The sequence below is a fragment of the Phyllostomus discolor genome, chromosome 13 (genome assembly GCF_004126475.2).
Source record: "Phyllostomus discolor isolate MPI-MPIP mPhyDis1 chromosome 13, mPhyDis1.pri.v3, whole genome shotgun sequence".
NCBI lineage: Eukaryota > Metazoa > Chordata > Mammalia > Chiroptera > Phyllostomidae > Phyllostomus > Phyllostomus discolor.
Window position 1 is genome coordinate 32,134,942 of NC_040915.2, and position 19,631 is coordinate 32,154,572.

General features: G+C 42.3%; 1 protein-coding gene across 1 annotated transcript in view; it reads left to right on the top strand.

The window, feature by feature from the left end:
* Nucleotides 1–855: 855 nt before the first annotated feature.
* TENM2 (teneurin transmembrane protein 2) overlaps nucleotides 856–19,631 on the top strand; it is a 1,103,034-nt gene continuing 1,084,258 nt past the window's right edge. Inside the window, exon 1 of the mRNA XM_028528771.2 lies at nucleotides 856–1,043. The gene's annotated coding sequence lies outside the window, so the exon portion shown is untranslated. The remainder of the gene's footprint in view (nucleotides 1,044–19,631) is intronic.

The following is a 19,631-nucleotide window of genomic DNA, read 5'->3' on the forward strand; positions in this document are numbered from 1 at the left end:
CGGTCTTGCTCGCAAACCTAGGCAGGCTAGGGTCGTGCGCAGGACGCGCTGGCTTCTGTGCTCCGGAGTCTACAGGGACCTACGGTGCAGCGGCCGGTTCATGGGTTTCTCGGAGCTGAACCCCGCGGGCGTGCAGGCAGGAAACCGTGGCTCCCCTGGCTAAGCCCGAAGCAGAACTCTGCACCACTGGGGTTTGCACGTTCAGTATCGGGTGTTGGAAACGCCCGGTGAGGGCTCTCTCTTCAGACAAAGGGGTGCACGTCCCCCTAGCGCCCCTGTTTTGCGATCGTGAACCCCTCCCTGGCCCCATACCCTGCAACCACAGCTGCTGCAGCCCCAGCGCCACCACCCATACCCGTTCAGCCGTGGCCTGTGCGCGCGCTCTCGGGACCCGGGGATTGGCTCGCCCTCCCCATTCTGGGACTGCGCTGGCTGGCGGGCGGGCGGTGCGCAGCATCCTCTGTGTGTGTTTGTGTGTGTGCATGTGTGTGCGTGCGCGCTCGTGCGTGTGTGCATGTGTGTGTGCGCGTGTGTCTGTGCCGCGCGCGGGCGGGCGCCTGTGCGCGCGCAAGGGCTCGCGTGCAGGAGCCACTGGGTGTGCGTGCGTGTGTTATGGGTTTGATTCCAGAGCAGGTTGCACATTGGTCCTGGGTGGCTCGCAGGCTCAGGTCGTGCTTGGGCATCCTCCTCCTAATCCTTTCCGAAGTAGCAGCAGCGGAACACCAGCAGCAGCACCAGCAGCCGCGACTACAGCCGCGGCAGCAGGCAGCTCAGCTCAGCAGCACAGCCGGCAGGACTGTGCAGAAGCGAGCGCCGTTTGGGGAGTTCGGGGGGCGGGTAAGAGGGAGGAGGGGGAAAGCCTGTCTTGGTCTTTGGGATTATTTTCCCCCTTCTTTCCCTCTCTCTCTTTCTTGAGGGTGTGTTGCCCCCTCGAAGTAAAGGAATTTTGCTCCAAAGCGAGCTGGGACCGAACGAAGACTCTAGGCTAAGTTATCTCTCTATGTAGATGGTGTCAGGGAGCGAAGCTACTGACCGAGCTGCTGGTAAATGTTTTTCACTTCTTACTCTTTAATGCTTAAAGCTTCCCCCGCCTTTTCTTTCTTCCTTGTTTCCTTTCCGTTGCTCCTCATTCTGCAATCGCTCCTGAATCAGCTGCAGTTCCCTTTCTCTCTCTCCCCTTGCGTTTGTGCAGTTTGCAACTTGTTTCGTGGTTTTCTGTGTATTTTTTTTTTTCTTCCTTCATCCTCAGATGAATGCTGGAACATGTAAATTCGGCACTTCGGGAGGTCATCATTAGTTGCATGAGTTTGGGGGGTGGGGGGAGGGGAAATTGGTAGAGCAGACTGTTATTTCCCTGCAGAAGGCTTGCCGGTTTCTCTCTAATGTTCATCGCAATTATAGGGGATTTTTTTTTAGGATGCGTTTTAACGTTGCATTGATATTTAAGGTTATCATTCCCCAGGATTACAATGCATTTTGATTCAGTTTTGACAGCATGACAGATGCCAGTGATTCCAGAACTACTGTATGATACACGCTGGTTAAAATATTCAAAATTGGTGGAAGAGTCATTTGCATTCCAAAAGAGAATTTCTTTAAAATGCTGTTTTGCATCACATTGCTGCAGATTTGCAGGAGGCAAGAATAGGCACTACTACTCATGTTGCCTGCAAAGATAATAAACATAGAAGTGTTTAGTGCACCATATTCTGTCCTGTTCTCCCGTGATTGGGCCATGGCTAAATTCACTTAATAAATAAATTCCGGGCTATGGAGAAGGAGGGAGGTTGCTGGTATTGTTTTATTCAGAAGCGTGAGGCATGGACAGCAATTTCTAACCCCAAACCAGCCCTCTCTTGGATCTCACTCGAGGGGGCACCTTGTCAATTGGGGAGGGGGAGGGCAGTTTCTACTGTACATATGGAATAAAATTATTTAAAATAGCCAGCATAATGCATGCAAATTGAACTCTAACTCTTTTCTTAAAAATAGGACTGACTCTATAACTCTTGCTTCCAGGATCTGTTTTAAATATTATTTAGACATTAACATACAACAGTTTTTGGATGCATTCATATCATTTAAGTTCTTCGGAAGGTTCTTAGCCGTTCCCATGTTCGCTGGTTGTACTCTCTGCCCCCTGAGTGTTCTGTTCCAGTTCAGTAGAAAAACTGAAGGGTCAGTAATTAAAGGCAAATCAGCAGTTTCCAGTGAAATCAGTGTATAGTTGTAAAATTTCTGCTAAGCCATGGGAAAATGGGCTCAAATCGTGGCAGCTGACACACAGGGAGGGAAGCCTGGGGTAGACCTGGTGGCAGTTGCAGTGTGTGTGTTTTCATTTTGAGGAGCTCTGAACTCTACACTTTGCTGAGGACACCCTGTTCAGGGACACTCGGAGGCACATACATTTTACAAAGGAAACTGTTGTTATCTCAGGAAGCCTGCTTCTGCTCTATGGTCGCCACGCCATAGAACAGCACGTTACATGTGCAAAGAGTATGTTTGCAATGATACTGGTGAACTTTCTTGGATGTAAACTTAGCTGCTGCTAGAAGAATAGCCTAGGACAGTACAGCCTGTTCAGGACTGAAGGGCCGAACAAACTGTAGATGAGCCCAACTGGCCAGACCCTCCTGGACAGACCCTCCTGGACAGACCAGAAAGCCTGCCCCAAGGCACCATGCAATTCACCTGTCGTTCTGGGTTGCCTGTGTTGGCGAAAGCTTTTCTTGACATTATGGGCTGGGTCCCTGAGATCTAAAGTGTATTTCTGCTTTTGTAGGCTGCTTATGGTAACAGGCATTGTTTTTTTTTGGTTTTTTTTTTTTTTTTTTTTTTTTTTTTTTTTTTTGAATGAACGCTCATCTACTCACGGGTCCCTTGAAATGACAATATTGCTATTTAAAAATATTTTCATGGACCCTTGCATTGACCGTTTTGATCACGCTGGGATGTGGAGGGGATAGTCAGTTTCCATTCATTAGGACCTCAGTTGTATTTAAGTGAGGCATCTGTGTGTGTGAGTACTAAAGGAAAATGACTTCCTAGAGCAAACTACCATCCTAAGAACCAAACTCTTCCAAAGCATCATGGTTTTCCCATTCTAGGACCGAACCCAGAAAGTAATACGCCCCACGCTGAGTAGCTGCCTTATTTCTCTGGAATATCGCATGCGCACAGGCATGAAGAGATAACTGACCAGGCTAAGGACTCATTTCACATGGCACATGGGACGGGATTTCTAAGTGTTGTATAAGATAGTCAGCGTATGAAGCTATGTATGAAACCTCACTATCAGCTTACTTTCAGTGACTTCACTAGATGTGAAGACCGAGAGCCCACTGATTTAAAGAACACATTCTTTCCCGCAGGGGTTGGTTTTTCCCCACCCACTCCGCTTTCTACTTCCAGTTTCCTGGCAACTTCTGAAAAGCTCTGAGAATTTCTGTTAAAATATTAAACATACCTACATTTTGGGTGTAATGCCTGGCTTGATTATAGTTCACTCAGCTGGATTTGCAATGACTCTTATATGGTTCTGTGTGGCATATAGTGTTTGTGGTTTGTTGGTGGTTTTATTACTATTACTATTATCATTATTTTATTGTTTTTCCATTACATCTTAACAAAGCTCATGTTGACATTCTGTGCCCAGTATTGATCTCAGGTTAACGTGTCAAAATAATACCATCCTCTCGCTAAGCTTATTGGTAAATTAGGTATTTATTTTTAATTGGCATAGCATCAGGCAGTGTGCAAAGGAGGTAACTTTTGAGGGCAAGTGAAGAATTCCATATAGTAAGAGATGGTTGGTGCATGAAACTCCTTAATCCCATTTGCCTATGTGGTTAGAGTTCCTGTATTTATTTTGATAAGAGTGGAGGTTTATCTGCATCGATGAGCTGTTTCTATGTTAGAGCTACTGAGTATTTCTTAGAATGATTTTTTTTTCATTGTGTGATTGAAAGGAACTTTGAAGTCCTAGCATGTTTTTAAGGAAAACCTGTGTAAGTGAGCTCTCCCATTGTCTCCTATTCTTTGTAGACTGATTTCGAGAAGTGATTTCTGGTGAAATATGGTCAAGGTCATTGCCAAGGGCCTTCGTATCCCTCCCCACTTGAGAACTCAAACTTAAACTGGAAGTCAGATTTAAAGATGCAAAACTTGTATCAAAGCTATGCCTTTAATTGGAGCCATGTCAAAAGCTGATGATTTTGTCTCTCATCTTGTGGGAAGCAATAGTTTTATTTCTTTGAATGACTGGTTCCTAGGAGCCCTGGTAAACTCACAGGGAGAAACCTTCTATTCTGCACTCAGTACATACAGCAGATTCGAAGCCTTCAGGGAAGGTTCCAACAACAGTTTTGGCGGGTGGTGGGGCGGGGCAGTAGATGTCTTTTGATATATTTCAATGAAAAGGGGCAGAGCAATATTTTATTAAATGTATTATAGTTTCTAATCAGATAACACCCCGTTTAAAATTTTGTGACATTAACAGTAATTTCACAAGAGTCTTGCATGGTAAGAGGAAAGAGTCGCTTTGTCAAAGTATTTCACTGTACCCCTGGTTTCTGTATTGCTTTATTGCTTTACATCCATGTTGTTCAGGACTTTGAATTGTCAGTGACATATATTTTTCAAAATTATTTTGGTTCATTTCTCTACCTAACAAAGATAAGCTGCTACTTAACATAATTATTTTAGCAGTGCTAAGAGTATCGTGCTCCTATTTTGAAAAGATTTTATGAAGTGGAGGAGGTATAAAACCTTTTCCCTAAAATTCATGTTACTCCCTGCCCCAGTCTCCTTAATATATTGCATACTATAATGTGATTTTGAACTTGAAATCTTTCAGCCTTTTAATGAATTCTTAATGGCAGAAAATGAAGCAGCTTGAGAAGTAGTTGGCAACTAAAGTTCCTTTATTATTGCTGAAATACTTTAACTGGTCCATCTCTCCTAAGTGTAGAATTAAGAACCTTTTAGGCAAGAAGAAATACCGGGGAAAAAAGTATAGCTGTGTGCTTTTCTGCAGTGGTGTGCGTAGAAAGAGAGCAGGTGTTTTAACCCTTTGTGTGAGTTTGGTGACTAGAAATCAAGACTAAATAATATAGTCTTGCTGAACTAATATGCTGAACTAAAATCCATTTTCCCAGATAAAGATTCCCCCCTCCCCAGACAATATGAATGGATCTTTGATTCTGATGGAATAATTGACTGCATTTCTCATCTTGTCACTATCGTGTAGCTCTTGCCAGATTCTCAGTGATGGGTGCTGAAGATTCTATATCTGTCTCCGGAAAATATGAGTGCTTGGTTTGGGAAGAGAGGCATGTTTTTTTTTTTTTTTTAAATCTAGACTTCTCAGGCTTTGAATGCAATTCTTTCGGATGATGCTTTGCCCTCCTTGATATTTGCTTAGGTGACCTAGGATGATGCCCCGGTGCCCCCGTTGCCTCTAGTGCGGTTCTGCCACAGGTTATTGCCATGTACACGTGGTGTTTGATTTCTTACCTTAGGTGTTCTTCTCATTGTGTTCATTGGTGATTTCTGGAATGTGAGGCAGATCTATAAAAGTTTGGACCTCAGCCTTCTGAAAGACAGTCGATTCAATTGTTCTGTTGACTCAATTATTTACCTATGTAGGCTCAAGCCTGTTTAAAAATATTGGAAATTTCATATGATCCATTTCTGTTATGATGACCTTGGTAAAAGTAGTTATTTCTTAGTTATGTTAAAGGGAGTGATAGACCCTGTAGAATAGGAAACTTATTTATGAATTTGGTTCAATAGCATAAGTCATTTCTTTTATTTATTTAGGTTCCCCAGTCTTCAATTTACCTATTAGGAGGGAAAGACTAAAGCCAGAGAATATAATTTATGTGATAAAGATATTATTGATACTAACAGTAACATAACTCATTTAAAATCTTTACAGAGAGCAATTCTATAGAGGATTCTTTTGGAAAAGGCTTATGTTTAAAACTTTTCTTTTGGCTTAGGATTTAACTGGTACTCAATATTCTGACATTTATTATACTTTAATTAGACGAATAAGGGTGTATATGGAAAATAGAAATTCATCATTATATTAAAATTATTTTGGGAAACTTTAAAAAAATTTCATAATGTGAAATAAACATTTCACAAAATTCTGTAAGGTGATTGCTATATTTGTAAGATGTTAAGACAAAGTGCCACTTTGAAATTTAATTTTGAATGTTAGAAATAGTCAAGTTAGCTCCTCTGGTTATTTCTGTGAATGAAATTGAACTATTAGAGAGGAAAGATAACTATGTCCATGCAGATGACTAATTCAAATGGTAAATATCTGCTGTAAACAATGGTACATAGCAAAAATCATAGTTATTACTAGACAACTCATTACAACAGACTTCGTGATTTTAATCGTGACAACTTTTCTAAACCATTTCAAACGTAAAGTATATGGTTATGTACACACATTTCAGGAGATATTACTTAGAAGGAACATAGGCAAATTAAAACTGCAGAAAGTTATGTTTTATCTTTTTTATTTCTTTCAGTAAGGAGTTTTTGGATTTCAAGGACAGGCCAGCTACTGTGCTCTGCTAAGAGCCACATCCCACAGCCAGACTAGTTTGACACCAACAGGACGCATAACAAGTAAATTGGAAAGGAAGGGGTGCTTTCTTTTTTTTAACCCTCACCTGAGGATATGTTTATTGATTTCAGAGAGAGAGGAAAGTAGTGGGGAGGGAGGGGAGAGAGAAAGAAAGAGAGAGACAGAGACACAGAGACACAGAGACACAGAGACACAGAGACACAGAGACACAGATACACAGATCGGTTGCCTCCCGTAGCGCCTCCAGGATCAAACCTGCAACCTTTTGGTGCACAGGATGGTGCTCCAACCAACCGAGCCACCCAGCTTGGGTGTGCTTTTTTAAAGCACACTGTAAAGTTTCGTTTTTTGTGTCACTCGAGAGCATTTTAGAGAGGTGATTTAATTCAATTTGCTTGTAAGGTTTGCTCAAGCAGTAATTGTGTACATGTACCTGTTCCTTCTTTGCCTTCTGAAATGCTCAGTTCATTTCCAGGTGTATAGTCTGGTGTGATATATGACGTCTGGTATCGGAGACCTGTGTCCCGGTTTGGTGCCACCTGCATGAACTTTCATGGGGCACGAGGGAAAGGGCAGGTGTGAGAGTCTGGGATCAGGATGTAGAACAGGGGGTACATTCTGTGGTTGACTACCACTTCCTCAAGGCAATACTCATGTCAGTAGTTTTATTTTTAGCCTCACCTAAACCTCTTGAGAAGACACAAACTGCTTATTTATATTTAACCCTAAGAATAATAATATCGTTATTACAAAAGCCTTTCACAGTGGTCAGGGCTCTGCAATTCGTGTGACCTGGCAGCTAATTTTTCTCCTCTCTAATCTTGTTTATATATCCTCACACATAATCAGACTCAGTCAGATGAAACCAATTACTAAGGGAAAAAAATCAAATTTATTTATTATATTTATTGGATGTGTCTGCTGCTTAATTATCCATTGGCAAATTTACATGTGGCCACAGAGAGGGCGGTGGATGAGTGTGGAGAAATGATCAATCATCACTTCTCACAGTCCAGAGGAGGTTGCCAAGAAAACAAGAAAAAAAAATGTCCTTTCTCATTGCTATCAATGCGGGGCCCTAACAACTGAAAAGTAAGCATCCCTCCCCAGAAATGTGTTTGGCTTGTTATAGGAAAACCTGGAAAAGATTGAGAGTTACCATCGTCAGACGTTTTACTAACTACTTGACGTAATGTTAGGAAGAAATGTAAGGCATTCTGTACGCTTTGAAACAAATCATGATTTCTATGTTCAAAGGCGTGTGTTAGAAAATGAACTCCAATTATCCTATGAAGCAGATGAGCAAGTCAACCCCTTGGCCATGCCTTGGACTGTGGGAAGCTGGAGAGATGGTGGGGTGCGATGGGGTCAGATGGGGGTGAAGGGCAAGGTGATCTTCCAGGTGGTGGTTGCGGTCGTTGGTCAGTACATATAGCTGTAACGAGCAAATGCTGAGGCAGCCCCGATAAGCAGTGAATTAAAATAGATTTTTGTGTTTGGTCTTCGATTGTAAAGACATACACAGACTTTTATTTTTGGTCTCATGCAGTTTTGTTAAAAAAAAAGAATCTCTTGCCTGAACCAAAAGTGGTTTCCTGCTCTTTGTTGTAACACCCCTGCCAGTGCAAGGGCATTGACCCTGAGCGTGCTAGGTCTTCTTATTCCGCACTTGCCTGTCATCATGTATTCTGGGAAATTTATTAATGTGGAAGTTGCTTCTCAAACATGGATAACTAAAATAGCCACCATTTCAAGTATATATGGTAAGGCAAAAATTGCTCATAGAAGCATCTTCTTATTTATGGGAGTCCTCAATTCCAGGGACCACTGCATTTTTATAAATCTGTCCTATTCATATCCCCGAGGTAGAACATTTTTTATGAACTTTGGGAAGGAAAACAAACCACTTTTGAACTTGAGGCACTTGAAGATTGTCTTCAAGGAAACAGGGAATGAAACGTGTTTTAAGACATGAACCGCTTTGAGAAGACAGTGGCTGTTATGATTTGTTGCTCATTCCTGTTTATGCTGCTCATTCCTGCTTCTGCCACTGAAGAAATCATTTAAGCACCGTAGGTAATGCTTTTGCCATGTTCGGCTGCAAAGAAATTAAAATGGCAACAGGAGTCTTAAGAATCAAGAGGGCAAGGTGCTTTCATACCTGTTGACTTAGCAAGAAAATGTTAGAGATGAGCTCAGTTTTGCATGAATTCTAATCTCCATTTCCACTGTTCTTCTGAAATAACTTAATAGAATCATAATTTTATTTCAGAATAAAAGTCACCATCAGCTGGCTTCCCTGTGATAGCCAAACAGTGAAAAGGGAGAGAGCCAGAGCTCTGCTTCCCACGACGGTGATTCTTCACTCAGCTATTCCCTGAGGCCGCCCTAGGTACACGAGGGGCACCGGCGCTGTTTATATGATTTGTGTATGTCCCCGTAGATTGTAAAGTCTATTCCTGGGCAATTTTCAAGTTAAAATTGTGTTACAGCTACCCTGAAGGTTGTCATTTCTTGGTTTTTGTCTTGTCAGTCAATTCATAAGTGTTTATTAAGCCCCCATGGGGTGTACACCGAATCGTACCGAGTTTGGGTGTGTGTGCCTGATTGGCCGCTGGTCTAGAAGATTATGTTCTGTAGGCAAAAGTGCTTTTATGTATGTGTGTGAGTGTATGCAATGATATTTTAATTACAGAAGTTACTAGTTGGGTTTTGTTTGTTTGTTTTGTTCTTAATAGCTTTGCCCTGGAACTCCAAATCTATTGCACTGAGAAAAACATAGCTTGAGGAGAGGTTAGGGATCTAATTTCTCCTCTTTCTTCTTCCTCTTTCTGTCTTTCCTCTCTCTCTGTCTCTCTCCCTCCCTCCTTGTCTCTCTCTCTTTCTTTCTCTCTTTCTTTCTCTTCAGGTATCTAATAACAGAGGCGTTTAAGTGAAGCCACAGGGCAAGTACTAAACTATGGACTCTTGCCGGGAGGAACTGTATCATTGCCAACATCTAGGCTGTGGAATAAGTTCCGGTGCAGGTCACGATCAGGATGTGCCTGTTACCTGTGTAAATTCAATCAGCGAGTGGAGGGATGACTCTGTGCCCCAAAGCTGTCAATTTACATTTTTTCATGACCAATGAATCAATTTATGATTTACCTTTCTTTCTTTTTTTTTTTTCTAAATAAAGGGTGTTTGAAGCGTAATAGGAATTGGGAAGGAAAGAACATTTTCAAGTACTCCCAAAATGCCCTGTTAAAAAATAATGTTCTTTAAAAGAATATTATGCCCGTTGAACTTGAAAATCTATGTTGAATATGTAGGTTCAGGGCGTTGCTTATGAAAACTCCTATTCACTCTCTTCAATTCCTCTTTTACCCATTGTTTGCGGGAAGGGTGATGTCCCTGATAAATACCAGGTGAACAACTCTGAACGCAAGATGACCAAGGGGGGAGCCCAGAGGCACCGACCCCTTTCCTGGCCCCAGGTACTAACTTCCTGGGCTGCAGGCCATCGGCTTTGACTTCTGAGATCACTGGTCAGTCTCCTGATTAATGCTGAGTTTGACTATGATTTACAAGAAGGGCATAGGTCATTTTCAGCAAATCATAGCTAAACCATCCAAATTTCTCTTGCATTTTCTGTTCCTTGTGGGTCTGAATCAGAGAAGCAGTGGCTGAGAATACAGAGGCAGGGTCTTTGCAGATGTGTCTTGGCTCTTTTCCTGTCAGCTCTGTGACTTTCTGAGGATTGATAAAAAAATTGATGCGGCGGGCCCTTCTGGATGGGACATCCCTCATCTTTGTGATAAGAGGATGTGCTTTGCAACTGCCAATATTGCAGGATCTCTTCATTTGTGTTCCAACAGTTTATAAAATTAACCAACACAGAGTAAAAACACAGTCTGAATCATTTTTAATTTTGGGGTGGAGTTATATTCTAATTTATAGGTTAGAGAGACTGACGCTGGCTACTGCACACAGAAGGGGAATGTGTTAGAAGGGTATCTGGAGTCATGAAATCAGTGGGAAATGCGGAGCTGGGCACGTCTTCTGCCACTGAATCCTGGGTGTCCAGCTGTAGCCCTGGCACTGGGCTGTGCCGTTATCATAGTATCAACCAGCCCTGCTGCCCTGGATATGTGGCTCTTTGTACCAGGAAGGGAAAAAACCCCTCGTTCTTGCTTCTGGGGGCCCCAGGCTCTCAATACAAAGACCCGGGCTGGCACATGCATGGGATCAGCTGCCTCTCAATGAAGTGTCCGTATAAGAAATCGATAGTCTGGCCCTTTCTTATTCTTTAATGAGACAAACAGATGTAGACATCCTTTGAGATATAAATGGTGGACTTCCCTCAAAATATCAGTGTGTGTGTGTGTGTGTGTGTGTGTGTGTGTGTGAAGGAGGGTGATGGCAGTTAACAAAACAAAATAATAAAAGGCCCCCAGCAAATACTTACTGTTATTTTGTGAGTCACCTGCGGGATCTTCCGGGGTGGGTAACAAGTGCCTCCTGGTGCGGACTCGGCAGGCGGAGAGCAGAGCGAACTTCTGTCACAGTTGTAAAGGTATTGGGCACACACCAACCTCAAATATGTTTCTCATGCAGAGAATTCTGTTTCTCACCAACAGCCATTTTAAGATGTTACCTGTTCGAATTCTGCTCATGCTGAAGTTTGAGATAATTCACCTCGAATGGGCTGAAAGGTGCCTCTGAATAAATAGGCAAAGTTGTAAAAAGGTAAAAGCGCTTTGTGTAAAAGTGCATACAAAGAACACCTGGCTGGCTACGGAACTACCTGTAAGCAAATTAATAGACGTTCCAGATAAGAGACCAGACTGACTTTCTACTTAGAAATCAGTCATAAGAGTAATTGTGGCACTTGAAAGGAATAACGCTGCCTTTCTTTTTGCATAGTTTAGACTCTCAGAGATTCAGACGGGTCTTCCTGAAGTATTACTAGTAAACGTAGTGACATTTAGCGCCCACGCCAGTGATCCACACACATCGGCCGTGAAACTATTGCACCTGAAGGCTCAGTCTTTTATTTTTCAACTCCAAATTAATATATTTATCCTTCCATCACTGTCTCCAAAGGATTTTGAGAATTAATTAGAAACAAAATCACTTTCAATCCTTGGATGGTACATTCTGTTCGGGAAAAAATATGAGCTACTGCCATGTTATTAATAATGACAAAGGCTCATCCAATAAAATAATCCGACTGGCTGAAGTCTCACATGGTTGGTATTTTCTAATATAAATTACTGTAGGATTAGATGGTTAAATATTGAATGTTGTCTCATTTAATGCAGTTCCATGAAATATTAATGATAATGATGGTTCTTCAGTTTGGGGACTAGGGAGATATTTTTTTTTCTGACTAATAGCTTTGGCTGGTAACGTAACACTTTTTCAAAATGATAATGAAGACATTTAAGTGAAGGTGAAACAGGAAGTAAATGGCAACTGAACTGATAGATTTAAATCAGGACAATGGTCACGAAATGTTTTTAGTCTTTGAATCAACTGGTTGTCTTTTTATTCTGACGACGGCACTGTGGTCATTGCGGATAGCTTTGAGAATCTGTTAAGAGAGCAGATTTGCCCTTTTAGGCCCTTAAAGAGGAGAGCCATTGATGTTTGCTGGTATGAGAAGTGAAAGTAAAAAAAACTGGATCGTGCTTTAAAGGAAGGTGAGCCGCGTTGCACGTCACAAATTGGACTGTTCATGAAAATAAAGAAAAGAAAGAGACTAAAAAAGAAAAGAGTGAAAGAGAGAAAGAAATATTGAACCAATAACCTGTTTCTTAGGATCAGCTATTTAATGACTAAAGTAAAATGTATTGTCCCATTTTAAAATTTTGTTTTGGTTTTATTTTTTTGTTTTTGCTTTTTAGTATTCCTTCTTCTGATTTTTCTTTATATTCTTGATTCTGTTCATTTGCACACCAAATTGGAGGACTAAAAACTGATGATAAAGAATCAGTGACTATGGTTGAACTGTTCTTTCATGAATGCAGAATAAAAACATGAATACAGTGCATCACATTGATTTAAACTGTATGTGTTTTATTTTTATATTTATTTATGTATTTATGTATTTATTTTCTTATTTGAATTCTATCCCAAGGACATTTTTTCACTGCTTTCAGAGAGAGAGGAAGGGGGAGAGAGGCAAAGAAAGAGAGAAACATCACAGAGAAACATTGATCTGTTGCCTTCTCAGATGTACCTTTCTGGGGGACCGAACCCACGTCCTCGGTATGTGCCCTGAGAGGGAATCAAGTCCATGACCCATGGGTCGACAGGACGACGCCCCAACCAACTGAGCCACATCGGCCAGGGCAGGATGTGTTTGCGTAAGATGATTTTATTTGAAATTGCAGTTGTCCTTGTTTCAGACCCAGTAATTTGACAGTTGCAAAGCTCCCTTTTTTGTTCTGGGTAGTTATGTATGTGGTGTGAGTGAATACATTTTATTTTAAAAAGTGTTTTGGGGTAGCATTCTTTTAGCACGAACTTATTCCTTGATAAAGGAGCTGGCTGTAATTTGCAGAAATGACTGTTTCTTTTTCTGTGGTTGTTGGATAATTGCTCTTTGTATACACTGTGAAAATGTTCATATAGACCAGTGACAAAGCCTAGCAGATGCACTTGCAATTATCTGGAATTTAAGTAAATGTTGCATCTGACACACACAAAGCAAAGACTTTGCCCAAGCAGGCTCGCATACTGGCATGCGGATCGCTGTGAATACAATGAGTAGATTTTTAATGGAAAACAAATGGGACTATTAGTAAGTCTTGTCTTTTACTTGAAAAGATCCCCGCTTTAGGCATGGCCTACAACTTATTTATATTCTTCATTGGTGCAGCTCTAAATTTGACCTTGGAAGTTGAAAAAAAAATTTAAATGTTTGCAACAAAATGCGTAGCTGTGTTTTTATTGGAGTCACACTCATGGTGTTCTGGAAGAAGAATGGTGAAATAAAAATATTTGTTTTAGATTTCAGTTTTATTTTCCCTGCCTGTTAAGGAGAGCGTTCACTTGTTAAGACTCTAAAAATATTTTTAAAAAAGAGATTTCATATTATAAATAAATCATGCTATAGATAAAAGATAATTGCAATGTTACTTTACCAATTTCAATTCACGGAGGGGACCATAAGAAGGAATATATAATGGGGCCAAGTTCTCCTTCTCATTGTAAACAAAAGCGATGTAGCCAGAGGAAGAGTTTTCTGCAGAAGCCTCTTTTCCGAGTTTTGTTTCAGATTAATCCTTTCCACTGTGGATTTTTTGTTGTTGTCAGACTTACGTAAGTGAGATATTTGAAAGCTTAATCTTTTTCTCTGTACTTATTCTTAGAAAAGATTAAATGTAGGAAGCTTCTCGGAATCTCTTAAATGCCGTTAGGGTTTTTTTGGGGGGAGGGGGCATCAAATTATTTTTACTTTCTATGACAGGGTTATAAGTAATTGGTCCAGTTGACTTCTTACTTTGTAGCTTGAAGATGTTCCTTGCTTCTCTGGCCTTTGAATGAAGCACATTTCAAAAGTAACTCAGGCAACATAAAGACGCTCCCGTCTTGCCCACTCTCTTCTTTCTTCTCAATCTTAAATGGAATCTAATAATAACCGGAGATCTTTCCTAATTCTTTTAAAAATCAGAAGCCTCCAGGGAGTCTAGGGGTTGAGTAATCGTTTGGGGAAAAAAAAATGTGGCTAAAGTGGATTTGGGCAGAAATGTTTAAGAAGGAAGGGAAGAGCCTGACGGAAGTATTTTAGGCTCTGGGATTAGAACAAGGCACGTGTGGCGTCCACCTTAACTAACCACTTTCCAAAAACAAAACATAAAACCTCTTCGAGTCAGGGCTTTTTATAGAATTGCAGAAGTGACCGAGTTTGCTCAGAGGTGCCTTGTCAGACTTGCCCTGTGCTTCCTCACGACCTCCCAGCTCCCCTCTCCCCTGCCCGGCCCCTCCTTACCGTCTTATGCTATCGTAGGCTATCTTTAGGCTTGGAGACAAACCAGGTGCTTTCCTTGGTATTTAAGCAGCTTGCTATTTTGAAATTCCCTTAGAGAACTGTGGGCATTTTTATTTCTGTGTCTTGAAACAACTCTTTCCCTTTTCTGAAGGAGAATCTGCTTATATAATGTAATACCCAGAAGCAGACCCTTGGGAACCGCCGGAGCTATCTTAGGGATATTTTGCAGGAAAGGAAATGCAAGTGTCATGCGCGCCCTCCCACGGGGGTCTCAATTTGAGATATTTGCACAATAGCAGATTCTCAGAAGGATAAATATACACAAAGCCGCCTTTCCAATTGAGTGGAAGCAGTAGGAAGCGGCACCTAGGAGGATGAGAGCCCACTAATAGCTCAGCCCGAAAGAGATTCTTGAGCAGTTCCAGAGCCAGGCCCCAACTGTCGGCAGAGCTTGCCAGGGAGACAGATGCTGTGGTGGGAAGACAGTTTTTCCTCAGTCAGATATTTTGTTCTTGTGGATGGCCAGCCACGACTCGCGGGGGACACCGGGGAGAGAGCGGAGACGAGAAGAGTAAATTAATCATTTTATTAATCCCTGTTTAGAATTCAGTCACGTAACTAAATGTCAACCTGCTGAACTTTCCGTGCAACCAGAAGGGTTGCGCAGGCCGTTGCGGGGTTGGGAAGTTTTGCCAGGTGAGGGAGGCGTCTGATTTCACCTGCAGATGGGAATAACGGACAGTTTGGGAAGGCTACCTGCGGGAAATAGTAACGTAGGAATTACCTGATGACCCGGGCTCAGTGAAAGCGTGCTCTTCTGAGGGGTCGAGGGGACTCGAACCACTTTTCTCTGCGAGGAGGCAGAGTCAGCCTCTGTTCGTTCTGTGTCTGTGTATGTCTATGCTAACGAGAGGGCTTGTAAAGAATAATCTTCCCTTTGTTGTTCTTCTGTCTTCCTCTCTCCATACCTGTGTGATATGTATGTGTGTGCGCGTGTACACATATCACACCTACATAGATGTGTTTCATGAAGCCCAGTTTACCTCCGAAATACCAGCTTTCACCAACATTTACCTTTCACTTCCACATCGCCCAAATCTCCAGCGGCTGCAGTTGATTAGATGAAAGCCTGGAAGGGTAAGCCAAACTCAGTTTTTGTCACCGACGTGTGTAGCTCAATTGTGAGTTTGCTTCAAGTTTTCAGAGAGGGGTTAATGCTGTGGGCCATAACCGCACTTTGCTCTATTTTCCTGTTCTCGAGATTGCTCGTTTCTTTTGGGAGGAAACAAAAGGAGAGTTTGGTACAGTTTCCCAGCTTCTCACTTTTGGGGGGAGGCTTCAGGCTTCCTTTGAGCCGAGTTTATTTCCTAGGCCTACTCCACAGGTCTCTAAAGCTGGAATAAGTTCTGCGTCTGAGTGCCTGACAGCAGCCCCATGCCAAACTTTTGATCTACCCGATTTCTGATAGTGTCGCAGAAGTGTCCCCTTTCAGATCTGCCTGTCCTTTGTGAGTTGGGATGGCAGATGGCCAACCCCCAACTTCGTGTGTTTGTGGAAAAAGCAGGCTTTTATGTTTTCCCCACAACCAGCTATTTGGAGGGTACTCTAGCCACTGCAAACCGCAGCTGCGGAGCCAGTTGAGAGAGTAATTCACAATTGACTTGTGCAAGACGTAGCCTGCCTTCTTGAGCCACGGCGCTGCTCCGGCCGATATGGGACGGTGCGAGATGAGGCTCTTCGCCTCGAGGGCTACGTGTCTTTCCCTGCGTCTCATGTCCAATCGAGCTCTGAGAGACGAGCCAGTCAATTTGCAGCACTCTCTGGAGAACTCGGGGTCTTGAAAACCCCGGGTCATATTGATCCTCGAGTGAAGGTGGTTGAGTTTCTTCTGAGGTCGATCAAAATAATGATGACATTTTACATTTAACTGTTTTAGGCACGTGTTCGTGAAAGCACGAAAGAGATGAACAATCTCGTGCGTACGCCGGAAAGGTTGCCTTTCTTCACCTTGACCTGCACGTAGTGCGTGCTTCATAAGTATCTTTTGAGTGGAAGCACCGTGGATTTCTTTTCCTTTGGGCACATAGGGAGACTGTACCAGGTTATTTTTTAAATCTATGCCTGGCTGAACGACTTATGTCTGTTTCTTTGTTTCAGGAACACGTGGATGTGTGTGTATATACACATACACATATATGAATTTTGTCATTGCAATTTCTGTTCCCTTATGAATAAGGAAAGTGTCATAAATATGACTGAAAATCAGATTTAGGTATTGAACAGTAAGTGTGTAGTGAAGTTAGGATGAATGGAGTCCTAAATTTGCTGTCAAATGCTTAATATGAAGATATTTTTCCAATTTTTTAAATTCTTAAATTTTTTTTTAAAGATTTTATTTATTTTTACACCGAAGGGAAGGGAGGGAAATAAGGAGGGAGAGTAACATCAATGTGTGGTTGCCCCTCATGCACCTCCTACCTCGGACCCAGCCTGCAACCCAGGCATGTGCCCTGACTGGGAATTGAATCAGTGACCCTTTGGTTCACAGGCCGGCACTCAATCCACTGAGCCACACCAGTCAGGGTGAGGATATTTTCAATAATTGTTTTTACTTCTTATCTTTTACATTACTTAGAAAATGCCATCATAGTCATAATATAGAAGTTATAAAAGTAGTAACCTTTTTGGCATGAGAAAATGCGTCATTATCTCTTTCCGTTCACGAAGAGAAGCCAGGTATGTTGTGTTTTACCAGAAGCTAGGGGAAGAGCTCATGAAATGTAGCGGTCAGTAAACGCTGACCTGTGGGCCACATTCGACCTAGGATTTGTTTCTATATGCCCACAAGCCAAGAATTGCTCTTATATTTCCAAATGATAAAAATCAAAAGAGGGAAAGATTTCATGGCACTACAGTTTACGTAACATTAGGGCATCTGCTTCCATGAATAATTTTCACCGGAGCACAGCCACACCCATTCAGTCAAGCGGTTTTGATGGCTGCTCCGCCCACAGCAGCAGGGTCCCTCCGTAGGGCCCACAGCCGGAGGGAGCTACTCTTGGTCCCTTCGCAGAAAAAGTTTGCTGGCCCTTTTCTCCTGTGTGGTTTGCAGGGGTTCAAAGGCAACGCAATAAAACTGGTGCTTTTAAAAAATGGGTTCACATATATGTATTTTGGGTTTGAGCTGCATTGGGATTTTTCAGTTTCTGGATTATTGAATACGTGAACCAAAGGGAGATTTTGGATCATGATGGGGTGATGCTATTCCAAGCATTAGCTCTTCGTTTTATAGCAGAACCGAATGAATTCTTCCCTCTGAGATGAGAAAGAGATGTGTTCAAAGAATAGGGTTTCAGATTGGAATGTGAAGCTTTCGTTTTTCTTTTTGTTTTTTTTTCTCATACTTTTCGGTCAGTTGGATAAGTTGCCCCCTGCCCCATCTCCACACACACACACACACACACACACACACACACACACACGTTATTCCTGACAGGTGTGTTTTATCAACCAGTGAGAGCATCAGGGGCATACATTACTAGTTTTCATTCACATACCTTTGGACCTACCCCCACCCTCCACCCAAGAGTATCTCTAGCCCAGGGAAACCAGATTTATTTATAATCACTTAAGAAAACTTTGTGGAGTATTGTGATGAGCAGGAATTGTGCCCAGGCGTGGAATTATGAGAATGAAGGGGTGGGGGTATGTCTATCTCCCCATGCCATCAAAGACCTGCCAGTAGTAAGAAGTAGACAAAAAAAACACCAAATCATTTCATTGTGAGATGTTAAATAAAGTATATTATAGTTAGTAAGAATAACAGTAGGTGATATTTATTGATCGAATGTTCTAAGCACTTTATATGTGTCATATCATGGAATCCTCAAAGTGATCTCATTCCTTGTAAGAGGAGCAAACTGAGGCAAAGAGTTTACCTGGATGGATACTTGGATGGTGGAGCAAAGATTGGAGTGCAGGCCACTGACTCCAGAACCTAACCCTGGACTGTTATTCTGTAAGGTTCTCCCCAAAGTGCTAAGAGCATATTTTATATGTGCTGTATCCTGAGGATGTGGATTAAACGGATGGCTTTTATGGTTAATGATGGCATCAGGAATGAGTCCGAACAAACAACACAGGAATGGGAGGCAGGCTCGGTGGCGCATGCAAAGGTGCAGAGAAAAGACAGTGTGCGATGACTTTGGGGGAAAGAGATGCCTTCCTTCACTCCTTGTGAAGTATAGCATCAGTTCAGGAGGGCACTGGCCATTGTGGGAGTCACGTCACCCAGAAGCAGTGGATTTATTTAGCAAACCTTTATTGAGATTAAGCTCAGTACCAGGTGCAGATTTCAGCCTGATTTTGGGGATGGACAAAGAAGGCTTTTGTAGGCCTGGTGTTTGACCAAGACCTCAGTAACAAGAAGGGATCAGGAACTTGGAGACATTGTGGGACATTTCCAGGCCAAAGGAGCAGTAAATGCCAAGGCCTAAAAGTGGGAATGAATGTGAACTGTTGGTGGGATGGAGAGAAGACCAGGTGTGGCTACAGGAGGCCAAGGAGGGAGAGAGTAGTCCGTGATGAGATGGAGGGGCGTGGGTGGTCAGTGCCCAGGCTGTGAAGGATTCTGTAGGTCATAGTGAAGAATTTTTAGACTTTATATTCTCAGGGCAGCAAGAATTTACTGGAGAAGTTTAAGTAGAGGAGTGCCCTGGTCATATTAATATTTTTTAAAAAATTATCTATCTCCTAGACCTAGCCATTGTGACTTGGTTTGGTGTCCTCCCAAGGACCAAAAGATCATAGGTTCTATTCCCAGTCAGGGTACATGCCTGGGTGGCGGGTTCGGTTTCCATGTAGGGGCATGTACGAGAGGCACCCATCAATGTTTTGCTCTCTTATCGATGTTTCTCTCCCTTGCCTTCTCCCTCCCTCCTTCCCCTCTCTCTAAAATCAATAAGCATCTCCTTGGGTGAGGATGAAAAGGAACAATCTCCCTTCAGTGATACTGGATCTAAATGATAACTCAATGAATCTGACTTAAAG